The sequence below is a fragment of the Zootoca vivipara genome, chromosome Z (assembly GCF_963506605.1).
Source record: "Zootoca vivipara chromosome Z, rZooViv1.1, whole genome shotgun sequence".
NCBI classification, from domain to species: Eukaryota; Metazoa; Chordata; class Lepidosauria; order Squamata; family Lacertidae; genus Zootoca; species Zootoca vivipara.
The window spans coordinates 26971044-26991518 of NC_083294.1; the positions used below are offsets into that span (position 1 = coordinate 26971044).

General features: G+C 48.5%; 1 long non-coding RNA gene across 1 annotated transcript; it reads left to right on the forward strand.

Annotated features, from left to right (window-relative positions):
• Positions 1 to 2748: 2748 nt before the first annotated feature.
• LOC118079159 (uncharacterized) lies at positions 2749 to 8786 on the forward strand. Its single transcript, XR_004691809.2, has 3 exons — positions 2749 to 2808; positions 6998 to 7086; positions 7818 to 8786. It is a non-coding gene; the product is annotated as an uncharacterized LOC118079159 (long non-coding RNA).
• Positions 8787 to 20475: the final 11689 nt, after the last annotated feature.

Genomic DNA, 20475 nt, shown 5'->3' on the forward strand with positions numbered 1-20475 from the left:
CCGCGACCCTTCCCCTCTGCAGGTAGGTGGGACCTATTCGGATGGTCCGCCCCCGCCACTTAATGGATCCAAATGGTTTCCAGAGAGTGGTAGGGGATGCTTTATCCCATGTTGATGGCCTCTCAGCTGATTCCCTGGTGGCCCAGTGGAATGTGGGGTTAACCAGGGCCATTGACTGTTTGGCTCCGAAGTGCCCTCTCCGATTGCATGGAGCCCGGACAGCCCCATGGTTTTCCCCGGAGCTGAGGGCGATGAAACAGTCGCTGAGAAGGCTAGAGCGCCGGTGGCGGAAAACTCATTCTGAATCCGACCAAACACAGGCTAGAGCTAAACTTCGAGCCTACCAAGTGGCAATAGCGACGCAAAGAGGACCTTCTTCACCGTTTCTATCGCATCTGCAGAAAACAGCAGCAGGAGACTGTTCCAGGTGGTTCACAATCTATCCGAACCACCTTCTTCATCGGGGCCTGATAGGGACCCCAATATCTCCTGCAATGCTTTTGCAAAGTTTTTTTGCAGATAAAGTCGCTCAGATTCGGAGGGAGGTAGACTCCACCGTGGGAGCAGGGCAGGGGCGGGAGAGTGCTAGAGTCCTGTCTAGTCATGTTTCGTGGGATCAATTTCAATCTGTTACCTCCGTGGATGTGGACAGGCTGCTTGGACGAGTGAAACCAACCACCTGTCTCCTTGACCCTTGCCCATCCTGGCTAATAAAAGCTAGCCGGGAAGCGCTGGACGATGGGCTCTGCGGGGTGGTAAATGCTTCCCTCTATGAGAGAGTATTCCCAGCCCCACTGAAAGAGGCGGTCATTAAACCGCTTCTTAAAAAACCATCTTTAGATGAGGCTAATATGGCCAACTATCACCCAGTCTCAAATCTTCCATTCTTGGGCAAGGTGATTGAGCGAGTGGTTGCTGAACAACTCCAGGCACGCCTGGAAGAAGTGGACCATTTGGATCCCTTCCAGTCAGGGTTCAGGGTTCATCATGGGACTGAAACTGCCTTGGTCGCACTGGTTGATGATCTCCGGCGGGCTAGGGACAAAAGTGAGAGCTGTTTCCTAGTTCTGCTGGATCTCTCAGCGGCTTTTGACACCATCGACCATAACATCCTTCTGGACCGTCTAGTTTGGGAGCTGGGGGCACTGTTATACAGTGGTTCCACTCCTTCCTCCTGGGCCGTGTTCAGAAAGTGGTGGTGGGGGATGAGTGTTCAGACCCCTGGGCTCTCACTTGTGGGGTGCCTCAGGGTTCTGTCCTCTCCCCCATGCTTTTTAACATCTACATACAGCCGCTGGGAGAGATCATCAGGGGGTTTGGGCTGGGTGTTCATCAGTATGCGGACAATACCCAGCTCTACCTCTCTTTCAAATCAGAACCAGTGAAGGCAGTGAAGGTCCTGTGTGAGTGCATGGAGGCGGCTGGAGGATGGATGGTGGCTAACAGATTGAGTTTGAATCCTGACAAGATAGAAGTACTGCTTGTGGGGGACAGGAGGCGGGCAGTTGTGGAGGATTCCCTGGTCCTGAATGGGGTAACAGTGCCCCTGAAGGACCAGGTGCGCAGCCTGGGAGTCATTTTGGACTCACAGCTGTCCATGGAGGTGCAGATCAATTCTGTGTCCAGGGCAGCTGTCTATCAGCTCCATCTGGTACGCAGGCTGAGACCCTACCTGCCTGCAGACTGTCTAGCAAGAGTGGTGCATGCTCTAGTTATCTCCCGCTTGGACTACTGCAATGCGCTCTACGTGGGGCTACCCTTGAAGGTGATTCGGAAACTACAACTAATCCAGAATGCGGCTGCTAGACTGGTGACTGGGAGCGGCCGCCAAGACCACATAACACCAGTCTTGAAAGATCTACATTGGCTCCCAGTACATTTCTGAGCACAATTCAAAGTGTTGGTTCTTACCTTTAAAGCCCTAAATGGCCTCGGTCCAGTATACCTGAAGGAGCATCTCCACCTCCATCATTCTGCCCGGACACTGAGGTCCAGCACCGAGGGCCTTCTCGGTGGTGGCGCCTGCCCTGTGGAACGCCCTCCCAACAGATGTCAAAGAGGAAAACAACTACCAGACTTTTAGAAGACTTTTAATGTTTAATAGATTCTTGTGTTTTATTTTTCTGTTGGAAGCCGCCCAGAGTGGCTGGGGAAACCCAGCCAGATGGGCAGGGTATAAATATATTATTATTATTATTATTATTATTATTAGGGCGGAATTATTTGGAGGTGAAGGGCTGGGGCAAAACTAGGCTTTATTTCACCGGGGTCAAAGATCCAGTTTTGCATACCCCCACCCCCATGCATCTGCATTCACACACACAGAGGCCTGGAGCCTCAATAGCACCCCTTTGTAGGCTTCACATGGGGACAAAAACTGGTTAGCCCCTGTTACTACTCATGGGGTATTAAATTTACACATTTTTACTTACCTTTAACATTGTTGCAACTGTATTTTTTATCGTACATATAATTGGTACATTAAATCAGCACATTTTCAAATATTGATCTGTACAGGCGCCATTTTTTGACAGATTACAAATGGACCAGACAAAATGTACTTCTTAAAATGGCAGCCAGAGCAAGACCAATATTTGGCGCCACCAAGTGGAATTTCTTAATTTTGCACTAGCTTAGCGCTCTGTACAGAGATACTACTGGCACCACTCCAGCCCTGCAGTGGATCAAGGCAGCTGCTTCTGGAAAGGAAGCTCCAGGGCTCCGGCAGGGTCCTAAAGCCCTTCCACTAGCTGCACAAGTGCTTTCTGGGACATGGCCAGAGCCCTTCCACCACCTTCCCATAGTCAGGTAAGCTGTCCATCACCTTTCTGGGGAAATTTGTGGCTTTACACATTTTTTCCCATATACGGGATCCTCCTACACATTCAATTGAGTGGGGCTCCAAATTTTCTCCCCCAGTTTCCTGTCCTGACACAGTCACAGATGATGATATACTTGCAGCAAAATAAATAGTGGGTCCACAGTTTGTAATCATATGCTCCACTCTGCCGCCTACTTGTGTTCTTGAAACACTAACTAACCGATGGGTAATAAGCCTGAGGCAAAGGGATATGCACAAAAAAGACCCACCCTTAATGTTGGCTTGGTGGCATTAGCAGCACTGAAGTGACCAGTCTTCACAAACCACCTCAACATGAGAGAGAGTAGTAGGTTAAAGTGAGATAAGGGGGTGGCTCTTCAGAGGTAACAAAACATCAGTCCCTAAAAGCCACCAGATGCAGGGCAACCTCATTTCTCAGAAATAGTCATTAGAAATACCACAATTAAGCAAAGTAGTTCAATCAGTTCTTTCTTCCCTGGGACTAGTGGTAGCTTTCAAGCGAGTCATGGCTCTTGGTGAGTCCAGGTTCCTAAGGTCCCAGTACAGGAGGTGCAAGGGAAAGTAAACTAAAAAAACCGGACAGTGAAGGAATCCCATGCTGCATTTATTTATTCCCCCATTTCCACACACACACCTGCACAAAGCTCAATCATATGAAGGTCGTGCCATGGCTCTGATAGCATCTCAGAGCCCGGGGATCTAAGAAGGAGGTGACAGCTCTGCACCATGTGCAGGAAAACTGCTGGATTCCCGCATTGCAGCAAAACAAGGTGCCAGGCTCTGAAAGACAGCTCCGGGGCTCTGGCGGGGTCCTAGAGCCCTTCTCTCCTTCCCTAGCTTCCGACTTTGGAAGGGCAGTGCGAGGGTTCCCGGATGTGGTCAGAGCCCTGGCACTGACTTGCCAGAGCTCGGGCACTGCCTTCACTGAGGTGTGCAACAGAGCGCCATTTTATGACAGATCATGATAGGAACAGAAAATGGACTTAATGAAATGGCGCCCAGTGTACAACATTGTGATATGTTACCAGCTAAACATCGCGATATACCGAGATCACAAACTTTTACTTTAACATGTGGTTACATCAGCACATTTTCTCTTAAATTAAAACTGTCGAAGTAAATTAACAACAGGGGAAGGTTTAATTTATTTTTTAAAAAACTTAGAAGCAAATAATCCCAGTTTATTCTTCCATGGCATTAGCAGCATCTTCTGAGTTAGCTCTGGCTGAGGGCAGTGGCCGTTCAAAAGGCAGAGTTGGGCAACAACCTGGAAGATTTAGGGGAGGTGAGGCAAGAGTCCCAGTGAATGTGTGTAGGGAAGTTAAATAAAGAAACCAAAGTCGGATCAGATGAGGTTTTCCCAGCTTTGGGAAAGCAGTGCCGGAGTTCTGGTAACATCCCAGATCCCTGACATTGCCCTCCCAAAGGAGGATAAAATGGACAGATTTTAATAATCTGTTAAACCAATATGTGGCACGCCTAAAATGGAACTTCTCAATTATGAATCATCACAATTTTGTACCACTTCAGCTCAGATCTCTGTGCTGGATCCCCGCATTGCAGCAAAACAAGTTGCCGGGCTCTAAGAAGGAGGTGACAGCTCTGCACCATGTGCAGGAAAATTGCTGGATTCCCGCATTGCAGCAAAATAAGGTGCCAGGCTCTGGGAAGGCAGCTCTAGGGCTCTGGCAGGGTCCTAGAGCCCTTCTCTCCTTTCCTAGCTTCCGGCTTTGGAAGGGCAGTGCTAGGGCTCCCAGATGGGGTCAGAGCCCTGGCACTGACTTGCCAGAGCCCGGGCACTGCCTTCACTGAGGTGTGCAACAGAGCGCCATTTTATGACAGATCATGATGGGAACAGAAAATGGACTTAATGAAATGGCGCCTGGTGTACAACATCGTGATATGTTACCAGCTAAACATCGTGATATACCGAGATCACAAACTTTTACTTTAACATGTGGTTACATATTTTACATTAGCACATTTTCTCTTAAATTAAAACTGTCGAAGTAATTAAACAACAGGGGAAGGTTTCATTTAATTTTTTTAATTTAGAAGCAAATAATCCCAGTTTATTCTTCCACGGGACTAGTGGATGCTTCCAAGTGATGAGGGCAGCGGCTGTTTAAAGGGCAGGGCTGGACAGCGTCTTGGGAGACATTTGGGAGGTAAAAGGGAAAGGGCTTTTTGCTCTTGCAAGGTCCCTGGTGCCCCATCACAAGAGGTGCGTAGGGAAATAAATTAAGGCAAGTAGAGAGGAGGAAACCCACTCTCCATTTAATTATTCTTTCCCTTCCACACAGGCACACACCTGCATAAAGATGTGACCACATGAGGTTTTCCTGGCTTTCAGAAGGCGGTGCCAGGGCTCTGACAGAGCCCTGGCACTGCCCAAAGAAGGAGCAAGGAAGAGGGAAAGAGGTTCCCAGCAAGAACCCCAAGGCATCTCTTACCGGCATCTCCCTCATATCGTACGCATCTCCCTCATATCGTACGTATATTACTAAGGAAAGTTCCCAGGTACAGTAGGCTGCTTTTTTGAGTGCCTGCTCTTGTGGTTTGCTGCCCTCTGCAGGAAGTAGGGGACAGTTGAGGCAGCAGGAACCACGAGAGAAGTGATGACCGGCTTCACAGTTTTTCTCGCACTGTGGTTTTTTTTTGGGGGGGGGACATACCACATGTACATATTGTTATCTATATCACCACATGGAGTATGAAGATCTAATGTTGAACTCCCCCTCTCCACTGCCCTGGAAACTTCCACAGCCCTTGCGCTACTAGGGATGTTGGAGAAAATATGTTCCATTCACATTTAATGGAGAATCTAGCTAACCCATACTTCCTGAAACAATACAAGAACCAAAATGCAGTCATCCTTTGAAATTCACATGTCTCCAGATTTTGCAATGCAGTTCTCCAGCCAATAAATCACCTTTGTTCATTTTCACACACACTCACACACACACACACACAAACACCTATATCATGAAAAATATCAAAGTGGTTTACAATAATATTTATCGTATATATAATAAAACCACATAAAATTATAAGCTTTTTCTGAAAGATGCATAAGCTTAGCTGAACAGAATTAATTAAGGACTGATTTAGGAGGCACCTGTTGAATCTCCATTGGCAGAGTATTCCATAGCATCGGGTGGATGTGTACAAAATGTTGCGTACCACGTGTATCAGGTAATGTGCACATAAAAAGGCACAGGTTCATGAAAGAAAACAACCATACAAAATGCATTGTAGTGGTGAAATTGCTTTCCAAGATGCATATATTAGGATACATTTGCACTAAATGCTGATGAATTTCCATGATATATATATCACAGACTGATGTGGAAATGTGGATAACTGAATTTAAGATTTTTTAAAACAAAACAAAACAGGAGAAGCTGAGAGAAGCCAAAATGTACATATTCACCCAGTTCTGGGCCCCACTGAAGTCAGAATTCTGATGTCAGTAGACACAAAAAGTAAGAGCATGGCTCTGAAGACTGTTCAGAAACTTCAGCTGGTGCAGAATTCAGCGGCCAGGTTGTGGGCAGGATGGTTTGAGCATATAACACCAATTGCAGCCTGACTGCACTGGCTGCCAATCAGTTTCCAGGCCCAATTCAAAGTGCTGGTTTTGATCTAAAAAGTCTTAAACAGTTGAGAAGTGCAATACCTCAAGGACTGCCTCTCCCCATATGAGCCTACTCAGACCTTGAGATCATTTTTGGAGGCCCTCTCCTCCAAGAGAGGTCCAGAGGGTGGCAGCATGAGAACAGGCCTTTTCTGTGGTGGCTCCCTGCTTGTGGAATGGTCTTCCCAGGGAGTCTCACCTCACACTCTCATTACATATCTTTCCTCTTCTCCTAAGACTCTGACTAGTTAAACAATCTCTAAACTGTTCAGGAAAAACCAAATTAAAAAATTCATTCCAGTAGCACCTTAGACACCAACTAAGTTTGTCATTGGTATGAGCTTTCGTGTGCATGCACACTTCTTCAGATATTATTGTTTTGTTTGTTTGTTACTATGCTATGTATTTTTGCCTTTTTATATTGTAAACTGCCCTGTGATCCTTGGATGAAGGGTAGTATAGAAATATAAACAAACAAATCAATAAATAACTCTGCCCTGCACATTACCTTTCCACAGGCAATTGCTCTGGCTGCTTCTGCTGCTTCAAGCTCTGATAATGGAAATGAACCAGGATGAAAGAAAAGTGGTGCCTTGATGGTAAAAAGGTAAAGGGGACCCCTGACCATTAGGTCCAGTCGTGACCGACTCTGGGGTTGCGCGCTCATCTCGCATTATTGGCCGAGGGAGCCGGCGTATAGCTTCCAGGTCATGTGGCCAGTATGACAAAGCCGCTTCTGGCAAACCAGAGCAGCACATGGAAACACCGGTTACCTTCCTGCTGTAGCGGTACCTATTTATCTACTTGCATTTTGATGTGCTTTCGAACTGCTAGGTTGTCAGGAGCTGGGACCAAGCAACGGGAGCTCACCCCGTCACAGGGATTCGAACCGCCGACCTTCTGATCAGAAAGCCCTAGGCTCAGTGGTTTAACCACAGCGCCACCTGGGTCCCTCGCCTTGATGGTAGGATGACCCAAAAAAGAGGATACCTCTTTTGCATAAAACGTCCATGTGTGTGAGGGTTGCCGTATTTCACAAAGTGAAAATCCGGACAGGAAAATTGTTGAGCTTTTTTGTTTTTGCCCAAAATTGAGCTTCTTCTTTTTTTTTTTCCCCGCAAAATTTTCCAAAGATTTTTTTTGCCTGGACACTGCTTGGGGCCGCGGTATTCCAGATATGTCTGGATGTATATACACCCACCCACCCACAAACACACCTACCCACCTGTAAATTTTAAAATGATATAATTTAAATATGAAAACACACCTTACTGTAACAGGGAAAACTGTGCCTGGGTGAACTGTGTCTTTATTTATATATTTATTAAATTTCTACAGGAAATTGCTGCAGGAGGTTGTAGGAGATGGTGGCTTCAAGCTGTTGCAAACACCCTTTGGATCATCACTGCTGCAACTGCCCAACACCAGGTCACATAGGAAGCTGCCTTAAGGTTAGTCAGAGTCCTGGCCCATCCAAGTCAGTACTGTCTACACTGATTGGAACTGTCTGTCCAGGGTTTCAGAGAAGGAGTCTTAACCAGCTCCATCTGGACATGCTAGGGACTCAACCTGGGACATTCTACCATGTTCTCTGCCACTGAGCTATCACCTTTCTTCAAGCAGGAGGTACACAGGAAACTGCTTTACATAGTCAGACTGTTGGGCCATCTAGCTCCATATCATCTACACCAGGAATAGGAAACTTGTGGCCTTCTGTATGTTGTCAGACTACATCAGCCCTGACCCCTGGACATTCTGCCTGGGGATGGTGGGAATTCAACTGTAACAAGTTTTGGAGGCGCACAAGGTCTGCATTCCTGGTGTCCACTGACTGCTGGAAGCTCTCCAGGGTTTTAGACATGAGAGATGCTGGGGATAGAACTAGAGACCTTCTACATGCAGAGTATTTGCTCTACCACTGAGCCATTGATCATAAAACACTAGACTGAGAGTCTCCCTTAATCCTGGAATTGACTCTGCCAGGCCACTCTCTACTTCAAACATAAGCAGGAAACCAGTGCACAAAGAAGGACATGTCACTTGGCTCTCACTTTAGCACCATCTTCACCAATCAGCTGTTTTGGATTCCAACTCCCAATATCCCCAGGCAGCATGTGGCTGGTTGGTGAAGCCTGGCCTGGCACCTCAAGCATCAGAAAGCTCTTAAGACCTACATAAGGGTGTAGGGGCATTCCGTCCAGAACCTAAAATTGTCTATGTTGTTAGCCCAGATTACTTCTCTTAGGCTCTAAAACACCCTGATGCTGTGGGTGTTTTCCCATATTGCAACAGGAAACAAACAGAAATGGTGCAATGTGGTGGTTATTGCTAAGAACTTGAGATCAGAAGTCCCATGCCATAGTTCAAATCTTGCCACAGCCATGTATTCGCTAGGCCTATGACAATTTCTGCCCCATACTGGTAGTAATGCTTCCTCTGTTTGAGTGTCTTCACCTATGCAGTCAAAAGCAGCCCAATAAGAGGGAGGAATCAGCCAACTAGGGGAAACCCTGAAGTTTGCATAAGTGCAAAAATATATTTGAGGGTGGGGCTAAAGGGAAGGAAACCCCTGAAACAGTCCAACGAGGACTGAACATGCTGAGTAGCCACATAATATTGGCTTATTTTATTTTTTAGGTGGGGTGGGGAGAGAGGAGAAAAACCAGGCGGAATAGAATGGAGTGTCTGGAACAGGAGAACTCCTCCATGCAGCAATATTTTGATTATAATGGTTAGTTGTGAGAGGCATATATTAGTTCTTATGCATGCGAAGAGAGTACAGTACAGATAATGAAAGCTCTTTTATCAATGTTCTCCACCCTGTTCTTTTCCCACTTGTCTCTCCTCTCTTCCACCACATCTTTTTGATACAGATGTGGAATAATTATTATTAAAATAATTTGTTTTCAAGACTTGAGAAGTGAGGAAAATCCTCACCTTTACAGGAAAATCATATAATGATAAATATTGCTTCTTTTGCAATCGGAGAACTGTGTAGCTGAAGAAAAAGGAGAAGAGTCTGACCGAGATTACCAAATGTGCAACATAGTAAAAGAAAAGGGGGTGGGTGGATCCCCAACATTGCCTATGCAATTAATGTATTCTGCTAACCAAACACTGTGGAGAATTGTAAAAGCACTGAATCGCAAGACGTTTAAAGTTCCCATGACAAATCCTGCCCTATAGAAATAAGCCAAATGACTGTGAGCTAAGGGCCATTTCAAAGGCAAAGTTCCTCTCATAAGCCACTCACTGCCCACTGGCAAGCAGCTTTGTTGTTTAGTCGTTTAGTCATGTCCGACTCTTCGTGACCCCATGGACCATAGCACGCCAGGCACTCCTGTCTTGCACTGCCTCCCGTAGTTTGGTCAAACTCATGTTCGTAGCTTCGAGAACACTGTCCAACCATCTTGTCCTCTGTCGTCCCCTTCTCCTAGTGCCCTCAATCTTTCCCAACATCAGGGTCTTTTCCAAGGATTCTTCTCTTCTCATGAGGTGGCCAAAGTATTGGAGCCTCAGCTTCACGATCTGTCCTTCCAGTGAGCACTCAGGGCTGATTTCCTTCAGGATGGATAGGTTTGATCTTCTAGCAGTCCATGGGACTCTCAAGAGTCTCCTCCAGCACCATAATTCAAAAGCATCAATTCTTCGGCGATCAGCCTTCTTTATGGTCCAGCTCTCACTTCCATACATCACTACTGGGAAAACCATAGCTTTAACTATACGGACCTTCGTCGGCAAGGTGATGTCTCTGCTTTTTAAGATGCTGTCTAGGTTTGTCATTGCTTTTCTCCCAAGAAGCAGGCGTCTTTTAATTTCGTGACTGCTGTCACCATCTGCAGTGATCAAGGAGCCCAAGAAAGCAAAATCTCTCACTCCCTCCATTTCTTCCCCTTCTATTTGTCAGGAGGTGATGGGACCAGTGGCTATGATCTTGGTTTTTTTGATGTTGAGCTTCAGACCATATTTTGCGCTCTCCTCTTTCACCCTCATTAAAGGTTCTTTAATTCCTCCTCAATTTCTGCCATCAAGGTTGTGTCATCTGCATATCTGAGGTTGTTGATATTTCTTCCGGCAATCTTAATTCCTGCTTGGGATTCATCTAGTCCAGCCTTTCGCATGATGAATTCTGCATATAAGTTAAATAAGCAGGGAGACAATATACAACCTTGTCATACTCCTTTCCCAATTTTGAACCAATCAGTTGTTCCATATCCAGTTCTAACTGTAGCTTCTTGTCCCACATAGAGATTTCTCAGGAGACAGATGAGGTGATCAGGCACTCCCATTTCTTTAAGAACTTGCCATAGTTTGCTGTGGTCGACACAGTCAAAGGCTTTTGCATAGTCAATGAAGCAGAAGTAGACGTTTTTCTGGAACTCTCTAGCTTTCTCCATAATCCAGCGCATGTTTGCTATTTGGTCTCTGGTTCCTCTGCCCTTTCGAAATCCAGCTTGCACTTCTGGGAGTTCTCGGTCCACATACTGCCTAAGCCTGCTGAAATATACTCGGGGTCAAGAGTGAATTTCATGCTCTTTATTCAGCTCATAGTCATCAAGGAGGAGAAGAGAAGACGAATGGCTCTTTTCCCAAAACCATCTGCTTATATACATTATTTACACAATGGGCCTTGCGTGATTGGCTACTTCAGGGCTACACCTGTGGGCCAATTATATTGTGGATTGACTTTTGCCTGCAGCCTGATTGGCTGCTCCTACAGGCCAATCAGGTAGCAGATTCACTTCTGCCAGCCGCCTGATTGGCTGCTCCAGCAGGCCAATCAGGTTGCGGATTCACTTCCACCTGGAGTTGGATTGGGTAGCTCCCGCTGATTCTGAATCCTATTGTTCTAGGATTCAGCTCAGTACATAACACCCCTCCCCTCTAAGTTCCAGTCCTGCCCGGGAAGTTGCATTCGTAGTCCCCAAGGTCTGCTGGCCGCCTCCGTGTGCGTTGTGGCCTGGGGTGTTCCTTGGTCAGGGGTTCTGGTTCTGGCTCGTGTTCCGAGGCTGCTGGCTGTGCCGGGGCTGTCTGGTCTGGCGCCACTGAACCACTAGGTTGTAGCTCTGGTTCCGGTGTCCTTCCAGCCTCGGGGCGCCCCTCTGTGCCTACTGCTTCTGCTTCCTCTGCCCACCCCTCTCGCTCTACAGGCCTCACTGCCCTGCTGTCCCCTTGGGACCCCTCTGTCCCGCTCTCCTCCCGGGTTCCTCCTGGGAATCGTCGCCGTATCTGGTCGCAGTGGCGGCGCCAACATTGCCCCCCTTCCGTTAGTACCTCGTACGACACGGGACCGGTCACCTTGGTGACTGTGGCGGGTACCCATGCTGGGCCTGCCCCAAAATTCTTTGCATACACTGGGTCCTGGGCCACAAATGTCCGGGGGTTCCTGCCCTTCCCCACCACTACCTCATCCTGAGCTCTGTCGGGGTGAAGTCGGTCCAGTCTAGTTGCAAGGCGCCGGCCCATTAGTAATTCAGCTGGGCTCCGGCCCATCGTTGTGCTTGGGGTGCTGTGCTGTGCTAGAAGAAATGCAGCCAGGCGGTATTCCCAGTCCCCTTGTGTCATGCGGCGGAGGCTGTCCTTGGTGGTCCGCACCATGCGCTCCGCTTGGCCATTGGTGGCAGGGTGGAATGGTGCTGAGCGGATGTGGCGGATGGCGTTCTGCGCTGTGAAGGTCTGGAACTCCTCTGACGTGAATGCGGTTCCATTGTCCGAAACGAGGGTGTCAGGGAGCCCGTGGGTCGCAAACAGCTTACGTAGTACCCGGATGGCTGCCGCCGTAGAAGTGGATGGTACCAGTGCGACCTCCAGCCATTTGGTGTAGGAATCCACCACTATGAAGAATGTTTTTCCCTGGAAGGGGCCAGCGAAGTCCACGTGCAAGCGTGACCATGGATGTCGGGCGGACTCCCAGGGCTGGACTGGGGCCCTTGGGGGATCCGGGCGGGATTCTTGGCAGGTCTGGCAGTGTTGGACCCAGGCCTCTATCTCTCTGTCAATCCCCGGCCACCACACATAACTCCTGGCAAGGGCCTTCATCCTCACTACCCCTGGGTGTGTCTCGTGTAGGGCTGTGAGGACCCTTTTGCGGAGGGGCTGGGGAACAACAACCCTGCTTCCCCATAACAGGCACCCCTTGTGGGCCGACAGTTCATGTTTGCGGTTTGTGTAGCCAGCGAATTCTGGCCCGGGGCTGCTGCTGGGCCATCCTCGCCACACCCAGTCCAGGACCCGGGAGATGACCCTATCTTTTGTGGAATGGTGCGCAACTTCTTGTGCCTGAATGGGTCGGTCGGGAAGCAGCTCCAGGGTCATAACCTCTTGCGCAGGCGCTGGGTCGGGTCCTGTTTCTGGTAGTGGTAGCCTGCTGAGGGCGTCTGCGTGGCCCATCGCCTTCCCAGGGCGGTGGATTAGTGCATACTGGTAGCCGGCAAGGAAAATTGACCACCTGAGGACACGTGGAGACAACACTTGGGGGGTCTGCTTCTCAGGGGCAAACAGGCCAAGCAACGGCTTGTGGTCAGTCACTATGGTAAAGGGCCGCCCGTACAAGAAATCATGGAATTTTTTTACGCCCTTCACGATTGCCAGACCCTCCTTGTCAATCTGTGAGTAGTTTCGTTCGGCTGCAGCAAGCGTCTGGGAGAAGTATGCCACCGGCACCTCTCTTCCATCCGGGAGTTGGTGTCCCAGGACAGCGCCGATGCCATAGGGAGAGGCGTCGCATGCCAGCACCACTGGCAGCCTCTCGTCGAAGTGTGCCAAGACCGAGTTTGAGACGAGCAAGTCCTTGACTGCCTGGAATGCGGCCCTTTGTCGCTGGCCCCACACCCAAGGGGACCTTTTATCTAGGAGTCTGTGTAGGGGCTCCGCTACCGCTGCCTTATGGGGAAGGAAGGCATGGTAAAAGTTCAATAGTCCCAAGAATGACTGAAGTTCGGGCTTGCTCTTGGGCGCTGGGGCCTCACAAATGGCCCGTACCTTGTCACCGGTTGGATGGACCCCTTCTGCGTCCACCTTAAATCCCAGAAAGTCCACCTGCGGCACTCCCAGTAAACACTTTTCCCGCTTCACCTTGAGGCCCGCCGTCTGGAAACGGTGCAGGACGGAGCGGAGGCGGTCCTCAAATTCCTCTGGTGTGGGCCCGGCGATCAGTACATCATCGAAGAAGGGGGTGACACCAGGAATCCCTTTAAGGAGAGAGTCCATTAGATTCTGGAATATGCCTGGTGCCACGCTAACGCCAAATTGCAGCCGCTTTACTCTGAATGCCCCTCTGTGCGTCACAATCGTCTGAGCCTCTGCTGTGGCTTCGTCCACAGGCAACTGTTGATACGCTTGGGCCAAGTCCAGTTTGCCAAAGATTTTTGACCCAGCCAGGGTGGCGAGGACATGGCTGACCACTGGCACTGGGTATGCATGGGCCGTGAGAGCCTTGTTTATGGTGCATTTGTAGTCTGCACAGATGCGGACCGAACCGTTAGGCTTGACGGGTGTGACAATTGGAGTTTCCCAGGGGGCGTTGGGCACCGGCTCCAGCTCTCCTTGCTCCACGAGCCGGTCCAATTCCTCGTCTATGCGGGGTTTCAGGGCAAACGGGACCCGGCGGGCCTTGTGCCTGATGGGTCGTACAGCGGGGTCTAGCTGTAGGGCAATGGGGGGTCCTGTATATCGTCCCAATGCCCCATCGAAAACCCCTGGAAACTCTTTGCATATGGCGTCCACGTCCACTTGTAAGCTAGTGCGGTTCACCCCGGTAACGGCTAGCCCCAGAGGTCCAAACCATGCCAGTCCCAGTAAGCTAACGTAGGGGCCCTTAACTACCAGCAAGTCCAATTGTTGCTTTCGCCCTCGATATTGCACCCTGAAGGTCCCCACCCCCATAGTAGGGACCTTACGTTTCTGGAAGTCCCGGAGGGTGAATGGGGCCGGCCTTAGTTTGGGACCCCCATTAGGGCACAGTTCCCTTAATGTTCGGGCCGAGATTATGGATAGAGTTGAACCCGTGTCCAGCTCCATGCGGCATGGGGCTCCCTCTATCTGTACCTCTATATAAATTTTCTCTGTGCTGGGATGGGGCAACTGGAATACCTGGTAGTCCGTGATCTCCGTCGAGTTGCCTTGGTGCATGGTGCCGTGTGACCTGGGGCTCCTGGGTCGGTCATCTGATGCTTGTCGACGGGTGAGTCGAGCCCGACACACCCGGGCGATGTGTCCCAATTTTCTGCACTGCCTGCACTCTGCGTTACGGAAACGACAGGTCCTCCTCTCGTGGTTCTCCCCGCAGCTTGCACAGTTCCCTCCTTCTCGTTGAGGCTGCTGTGGTGTGTGTGCTGCTTGAGTGCGCCGCTGTACTCGGTGTACTTCCTCCCTGTCAGATTCGGATTCGTCGGTGAGGTCTTCGTGGTAGACCCTCGGTTGGGATGGCGGGGCCGGTCGTGCCTCTTGCGTTGACCTCTCGGCGGCTTCGGTTGCCAGGGCTTCCTCCAGAGCAATCTGGAACGTGAGGTCTTTTTTGGCGTAGAGGCGTCGTTGCAACATCTCGTCCCTCAGGCCACCGACGAGGCGGTCACGAAGCATGTTCTCCAATTCTGAGAAGTTGCATAACCGGGCGGCTTGGCGGAGGGAGGTCACAAACCCAGTTATGGTTTCCCCCGGGGCTTGCCGTTTTGCGTAGAAGGCATTTCGGCAAGCTACCACCGAGGGCTGTGGTGAGAAGTGCTCCTTCAGCCGTTCCATTATTGTTTTGTAAGAGACGGTAGCGACATCTCTAGGTGCAAGGAGAGCCCGGGCGATTTCAAACGTCTCCTCTCCACAGACGCTGAAGAATGTCGCCCTCTTCATGGCATCGTTGGTGACTTCTTTCGCTTGCAGGAGGAAGTTGAAACGGGCGGCGTACCCTTCCCAGTCTCCTGATGCTGGTTTGAATGGCGAGAAGCTGCTGTCGGTTGCCATTCTGGGTTCCTTGGGTCCTGGAGCTGAAGCCTGGATGCACGGTGCGATGCAGCGGTGCAGCAGGTGGCGGTGCTGCGGTGCAGTGCGTGGTGGCGGTCAGCTCAGCAGGATCCCACCTTCGTCGCCAGTGAAATATACTCGGGGTCAAGAGTGAATTTCATGCTCTTTATTCAGCTCATAGTCATCAAGGAGGAGAAGAGAAGACGAATGGCTCTTTTCCCAAAACCATCTGCTTATATACATTATTTACACAATGGGCCTTGCGTGATTGGCTACTTCAGGGCTACACCTGTGGGCCAATTATATTGTGGATTGACTTTTGCCTGCAGCCTGATTGGCTGCTCCTACAGGCCAATCAGGTAGCAGATTCACTTCTGCCAGCCGCCTGATTGGCTGCTCCAGCAGGCCAATCAGGTTGCGGATTCACTTCCACCTGGAGTTGGATTGGGTAGCTCCCGCTGATTCTGAATCCTATTGTTCTAGGATTCAGCTCAGTACATAACACCTGCCTTGTAGAATTTTAAGCATGACCTTGCTAGCGTGTGAAATGAGCGCAATTGTGCGGTAGTTGGAGCATTCTTTGGCACTGCCCTTCTTTGGAATTGGGACGTAGACTGATCTTCTCCAATCCTCTGGCCATTGCTGAGTTTTCCAATTTCTGCAATTTCAGGCAGGTTGCATTCCTAGTCTTACCAGGAGATGCAGGGGATAGAACCTGGGACCTCATGGTTACAAATCAGATGCATTGCCACTGAGCTGCAGATCTTCCCTGGGCCCAATGAACTGCAGTGAAGGGGTGTTGTGCATTTGGCTCTGGGATAACTAACTCAGTGGTAGTGCATATGCTCTCCTCCCATATGCATGTCTCCGGCCAGGTCATCCTTGCATAGGGATAGGTGGGAAATTGGATTCAGTCTGCATTTAAATCCACCCTTCCTGACAAACCAGAACACAACCATCTTTCTAAATGCACACTACCTCGATTTTCTTTCTTTTTTCTTTTACAATAATCTTTATTTAGTTTACATATCCAATAACCAATATCAAAATTACATTTCACATACACCACATTTTCTTCAGCTTTGTATATACATAAAGCAAAAAATTTCCCAAAATTCAAAATTCAAAAAAAAAAAAATCTCCAAGATGGGGAAAAAAGAAAAAAGAAAAGAAAAAGAAGGAAAAGAAAAAAGGAACAATGAACATATCCATAGAACTAATATTAATACAAATATTAAAATATGACTTCCACCCTACCTTCATTCGCCTTTTTAAAGTCTTGCTTTAGACTTGCGCAGTTTAACTTTCTTTATGCTTAAAATCATAGATCCACTGTTATCAATATCTTCACAATCATGCAAAATTCTATTTTCATGCTTATGTTATTTCAACTCATATGCCCTATAAATTTGTCTAATTGTCTTGTCTACCTCGAATTTTTCAGTACCACAAGTAACACGTAAAACAATGCATATATGAAGTCTGCATCAAAGTCCATACATTAGTGAAAACAGCATGCAAAAATGCATTATAACAGGAGAAGTTGCTTTGCAAAAATTTCCATTAGCAAGATTTGCAAGGGTCCCTCCCAGCCCAACCTGGAGATGCCAGGGACCAAACCTGGGACCTTCTGCATGCAAAGCAGATGCTCTGTCACCGGTCAGCTTCTGTATATGAAGTGTGTTTATGATACTATTTCATCCTTCACACAAGACATTAAAAATGACTTGGCCTCAGGTTCCAACCCCAGAACCTCCAGCTAAAAAAATCCAGGGCTGTGAAAGATAGATGGCAGTTGAAGTAAGCAATTCTGGAATAGATAGCTGGGTTTACTGCACAACAGCTTCTTCCACCTGTCATGAGTCCAGTGGCGTTATTGCACCGGAGACAAATCTGGCCAAAGAATCAAGTCTTCAGGAAAATACGTCCCAAAGAAATCCAATACAGAATCCCTCTCTCCATTGCCAAAAACAAACCTACTATTGTTGCAATTTAAAAACATATATATATGAGGTGCGGGGTAAGCCAACCAATATTTCTACTAAACTCATAAGGAAATGAGGAAATGCTGCAAGAAACTAGATTTTGGCTGAACCAAGCAAAAGAAACCCAAAGCACCACATGTTTTACCTTGGCTTTCAGGGGTGTTATTGGAGACCTTTCTTTCTCCGTCTCAATCGCCTTTGGCACTGATGCCAACCTCAAGGGCTCCATGTTCCAGCAATCCTTTTGCTTCTGCCACAAGTGGGCAAGAAGAACCAGCTTGCTCCTTCTTCTCTCATCAATCTGCTGGTCCTGTGCATTGTTGGCCCTAAGGAATAGCTATGCTGGAGAGCGATTGTGGACGGCCCTGTCCAATCTCCTCGCCCTCGTGCGGCTGAGCGGAGATTTACCTGTCAAACACCCCCACCCCACCCCACCCCACCTTCTTTATCCTTGGGCTTCTCTTGATTTCCCAATGGCCTCTTGCTTGGTGACTCTAGCAGTGCAGTGTCTCACCTTTCACCCGGAGTAAAAGGACAACTCCTTGGTCGGTTTGTTGTAGTTAGGGTTCAAAACTGCCTGGAATGTAGTGAGGCAGAGGAATAAGGTTGCTGTCCTGCCATAGGCAACTTTTTGCTCTATCTCATGCCTTGTTGTCCACACTAGGGAAAGTACCTTGATGATGAGGGTGCCTGTTGATGAGGGCAGCAGCTGAAATGGCACAAGCAAAAAAATTCCCCTGCAAACTAGTCATTGGTTGCTTTCCCCTCCACAGAGGAGGGGGAAATATGTCTACAAGAGTCAGTGGTTGCTTAGTGGAGAAGATATGGTGCTCTGTACATGCATACATAAATGGTTAAATTTAGAACCTTTTGTACATTGAAGGGTAAATTTTGTTGCTTTGTGGTAAACCCAAAATAAGGCTGTTATGTCAAAAATAGAAAGGAAAAAAACACAGGTACACCTGCAAAGCCTCTGGCCTTCTGTCTCCTTCCTGAAAATTATGTCAAATACAAAGGGCACACTTCACTGGCTGTTTCATCCTCACAAGGTCTGTTGAAAAGAGTGCAAGGGGCACATGAATAAGCAGCATCCTAAGCATGAGACAAAAGAAGAGAGTCCTGCTGGATCATATCAGGGACCAATCTAGGGCGGTATTTTCTTTCCTAAAGTGGTCAATTGGACACATCCCTTAAGTAGGGCAAGAAGGCAGCGTTGGTTGGTTGGTTGGTTGCATTTATGTCCCATCATTTCCCTCAAGGAGCTCAAGGGAACATAAATGGTCCCCTCCCATTAAAACCACAACAACCCTGTGAGGTCAGTTAGGCTGAAACACAGTGACTGGGCCCAAGATCACAGAGTGAGCTTAACAGCTGAGTAGGGATTTGAACCCTAGTCTGATACTCTAACCCAGGCATCCCCAAACTTTGGCCCTCCAGATGTTTTGGACTACAATTCCCATCATCCCTGACCACTGGCCCTGTTAGCTAGGGATCATGGGAGTTGTAGGCCAAAACATCTGGAGGGCCACAGTTTGGGGATGCCTGCTCTGACCACTACATCATACTGGCTCTCAACAGCCCCTCTTCCATTGCCGGCCCTACCATTAGGCAACTGCTTCAGGTGGTAGTCACGGCTATTCCTCCTGAGCCCCCAGCTGTTGCTACATGACATCTCCAGGGCTCACTAATCCAGCCTGCTGCCTCAGGTGCGGTGGGCAATGCTGTCCAACCAAAATAAGATTCAACTGCCAGCCCAGTTGGCTTTGAAATGTGGAATTAGGAGGGGGCACCATCTTGTCCTTCACCTCATGCAGCAACATTTCTGGTCTTCAGTAACTGCCACTTGTCATACTGCCTTTGTGGTCGGCCATCATGGCTACGGTAATAGTCACTGGCAAGTGGAAGCTGCCACAAAATATTGCAATATGTCCCCTCAGGGACAGGGATTTTTTTTTCCTGTCAAGGACTGGATTCTTCACAAATTATCTGTCAGGGGCCATGCTGATAGTGGGCAGGGCAGAAGTCAGTGGGGGTGTGTCACTATCTGTCCTCTCTCCCTTACTCTTTCAGCTTTTCTCTGCCATCCTACAATCCACTTTGCCTTCATTGAAACTGGGGCAAGCCCACGAATAAAGTGGGTTTTGAAGCACCTACTTCAGGCGGTGGAAAAACAAAGGACGTTTTCCCACCTGCCCCACTGCTCCCACCGGTGCCAGAAAACAACCCCCCCACACACACACTTCTTGGCAGTGAGAGGGAGGCATTTTGGTGCAGTGTTGCCCCTCATCTTCCCCACTCCTGTGTGCTACTCTATCACTCTAACAACTACATCACAGAGGTTGTCTTCTGGCAACTAAATCCATAATTGGATGGAGCATTTTTTAAAGCATTTGATAGCAATAAGGAAGGCACATATAAAAAGCAACTTCCCCAGCCCCCCATGCTGACTGAATGTTCCATAAAGGAAATTTATTTTTTCATAGAGAAATTGGCTATGTGAGCAAAAGGTTCCTAGCAGAGCTGACTTAAACGCCCCTGTTATGTACTGAGCTGAATCCTAGAACAATAGGATTCAGAATCAGCAGGAGCTATCCAATCCAACTCCAGGTGGAAGTGAATCCGCAACCTGATTGGCCTGCAGGAGCAGCCAATCAGGCGGCTGGCAGAAGTGAATCTGCAACCTGATTGGCCTGTAGGAGCAGCCAATCAGGCTGCAGGCAGAAGTCAATCCACAACCTGATTGGCCCACAGGTGTAGCCCTGAAGTAGCCAATCACGCAAGGCCCATTGTGTAAATAATAGTTACAGGTAGGTAGCCGTGTTGGTCTGAGTCGAAGCAAAATAAAAAAATTCCTTCAGTAGCACCTTAAAGACCAACTAAGTTTATATTTTGGTATGAGCTTTCGTGTGCATGCATCTGAAGAAGTGTGCATGCACACGAAAGCTCATACCAAAATAAAAACTTAGTTGGTCTTTAAGGTGCTACTGAAGGAATTTTTTTATTTTGTGTAAATAATGTATATAAGCAGATGGTTTTGGGGAAAGAGCGATTCTTCT